Here is a 3,335-nt window from a genome sequence, read left to right as displayed (position 1 = left end):
TGCCCCTACATCCCAATAGAGGAACCCGCCCCTGCAAAAGGGTGAGGAATTGAGCAAAACTCCTCCGTGGGCCGGAAGGAGAGGGCATATATAATTGTTTATTTCGGGCACAGCCCATAAAACACATCAAATCCATAAAAACATTCATTTTGAATATTTAAAAAGGAATTGGACAATATAGGAACTTGATACCACAGATTATAACAATCTTATTGAAAAGCAGGTAAAAAAACATTTGATCATGTTAAAAGAGATAAAATGGGTAGCCCTAAGATTGTAAGTATAACAACGTGAAAGGGAAGTTCCCATTACTCTAGCGGACCAATAGGTTCCAATATAAACAATTGAACACAGAACAGCTGGTGGTATTAAATCATTTTATTATCATGTATATATATATTTGTAAAAAACTCTATTACTTCAGTAAATATAGCGGCATGTATAATTCATATAACGTCAGCCCAGAGCATCAAGGAATAATAAAACCATTTTATATACATAAATCACTCATACACTCAAGCATAAACACATTCGTAAATCAACACATCCATCAAGGTACAACCAACTACAAACACACTCTCAACAGCCAGACAGAAAAAAGAGCTGACGCGCGTTTCGGAAAAATGCCACAGTGGGGAATTCCTTCATCAGGTCGCCAGTCATTCAATTATGTGTGGCCATCAAAGTCCTCCAAGTTATCAAGAGGATGAAATTTAGCTCAATTCCAAGGTTTCTGGGCAAACAACAGCATATTCCAGCGTATCTGTGGGCAAAAACAGAATGAATCAAACATAAATTCACAATACTAGCAAAAAAGGGGGGGGTTTGGAAAAGGGGGAGGTTTTGGTCAATGCATGGAGTAAAACAAAGACATAGTTAAGTCTTACTACATCCAATCAACATACATACAAACAGACAACTTTCTAAAAAAGAGAGGGAGGAAGGTCTATTCCTATATTAGGATAACAAACAAGCAAGGAGATAAGCAGAAGCCATTCTCAGTTCTCCTAAAGAAAAGGGGAGGGGGCCTAGTACCTCAATGTTACAATCGACTAATAATAGTTGGAAGAGTCTAGATGTTCACATACCGGAGGGAAGAACAGCATATAACACTTCAGGACGGAGAACGACAGGTCCCGCAGTAGATGGTGACTGATATAGAAGTAGACGAAGAATAATCAGGCTCTATGAACTGAATATAGAGAAAAAAGGGAAAATAGGTGGCCATATAGTGCATATATACTCCATGGTATCTTAAATAAGGACAACCCTATTTACAAGACAAATAAAATAAACGACGTAGTGGGAAGGCTGCAATTAGACCATCTCCGAAAGAGGGTGTCCACTCAGGAGTCTCAAAGCATAAGGAATCCTATTCACTTTCATGTTTAATTATCGCTGCATAGAAATGACAAGCGGTAACTGCTCACCTGTATGTTCGGGGGAGCGATGGTTCAAGGGAGAGATAAAGGCGCAGCAATCTTGATACCAGTGACATGCAAAAAAGCATTTTAGGAGAAGTGCTCTAAAAGAGAGACAAAGGATACATAGTTGCCTATTCATACTAAAAATACATGCAAAGGGATTGGCTAAGCGACAGCCAGATCACGAGTGGAGCGGAGTTGCAAAAAACGAGAGAGACTCATATTTTAATAATGGCCATCAGATGAAAAGTTGTTACCAAGTAAGACTCTACAATACGTTATATTTCAAGCAACTAAAGACGTGTGTTTAAAGGCCAGTAGAATGATCAATGAAGATAGTTACCTTCGAACTTTCCCATGGATATAACAAAGTGCGGCGTACCGATAGAGACTACAACCGCTGAACCCAGCCGGGTAAAGAAAGGATATGTGCTTCAAGGATTGTTCTACAAAAATATAAGACGAACAATTTAGTCCACCGACCAAGGAGAAATAAATAATTAATTGGAGTCGAGACTACCCGCAATGTGAAACTTACTTGCCAGAAATGGCGGTGATCTAAGGATATGTGCCGACCGGGTCACCCTCTGCACCAGAATGGGGGAAGTGCCAGTAAAATCCGAAGCGAATGTATACCGCGCTGGAAAGATGAAATATATTGCACCTGTGAAAAATCAGGTGTAACACATTCAGCACTAGACCGGTAACCTCTATCCCGACAGAAGATAAAGCAGGGCAAAGGGGAACCGCCATTTAAGGTACTATTTTCCCAAGGCCGTATACCAAGCGTATGTGAAAAATGGCCATAGAAAGAGGAGTGGAGGGTGAAAAAGCGGCGATCCGAACAAGATATCGCTACAGATAGTGGAAAACCCGTTACAGACTCAAAATAGACAAAAAAACATTATGAATATAGGGGTAACAGCAAAACAGAAAATAAAAATGGAAAAGTAAAAATAAAGATAATGAATAAGTATTGAGCCAGAAAAAACAGTGAACACATATATAAACTCATCAAAGAACACTAAAGATTATGGTAACCACTATAGATAGGCTTAATGAATCGCATTTTCCCAAGGAATGGATTCGTTTAATCCTGAGGCAGCCGTCTCAAGAATGAAAATCCAATACACTTCCCTTTTGCTCCGCAGAGCATCCGAATTGATATCCTTAGGACAGTGGATGCGCTCTAGAATGAGCCACCTGAGGTCTTCAATCTTGTGCCCAAGGTCTTTCCAATGTGTAACAAGTGGTGCTCCCAGCCGGGAGTTTCTAATACAGGATTTATGCTCAGAGAACCGAATACGGAATTCTCTACCTGTTTCACCTACATAGCCCTTGGAGCAAGGGCAAGTAAGTAAGTACACCACATTGTTGGTCCTGCAGTTGGTCATTTCTTTAAAATTGATGTTCCTTTTTCCGCATTTAAACTCAGGGGTACAAATAACTTGGTCACAAGCGTGGCAGCCGCCACATTTGTGACTACCTGTAATGGAGTTGGTTCCAGTAATACTCCTTTGGATAGGGCCTGGAGGTTCAGACGGCGATGCCCTCACTAGAAAGTTTCTTAAATTCTTATTGAGTCGAAACGCAAAGATAGGTTTGTCCAATTTGTCTGAGGTTTTATCTATATTGAGGAGGTGCCAGTGGGAATTGATTATGAACCGCAATTTGTCATTGAACTTGGAATGAGTCGAGATCATCACAAGTTTGTTGTCATCTTTTTTATCCTTAGGTTTCAGTAAACTCTCTCTGTTGAAGTATTTAGCTCTTTTGTACGAGTCTCTGACCAGTCTCTTAGGATACCCTCTGTCTAGGAATTTCTTTTTCATCACTCCAGCATGGTATTCAAAATTGCTCAAGTCAGAACAGTTGCGTCGGAGCCTGAGAAATTGGCTGAATGGAATGCTA

The 3,335-nt window shown here is 40.2% G+C and overlaps 1 long non-coding RNA gene across 1 annotated transcript; it reads right to left on the bottom strand.

Annotated features, from left to right (window-relative positions):
• Positions 1-363: 363 nt before the first annotated feature.
• Positions 364-2,093, bottom strand: LOC144774149 (uncharacterized). Its single transcript, XR_013600100.1, has 5 exons — positions 1,963-2,093; positions 1,768-1,870; positions 1,431-1,525; positions 1,089-1,192; positions 364-763 (listed from the first exon to the last, which is right to left on the bottom strand). It is a non-coding gene; the product is annotated as an uncharacterized LOC144774149 (long non-coding RNA).
• Between the last annotated feature and the right edge of the window lie 1,242 nt (positions 2,094-3,335).

This window comes from Lissotriton helveticus, chromosome 1_1 (genome assembly GCF_964261635.1).
Source record: "Lissotriton helveticus chromosome 1_1, aLisHel1.1, whole genome shotgun sequence".
NCBI classification, from domain to species: domain Eukaryota; kingdom Metazoa; phylum Chordata; class Amphibia; order Caudata; family Salamandridae; genus Lissotriton; species Lissotriton helveticus.
This window is presented reverse-complemented; position numbering and strand designations above follow the sequence as displayed.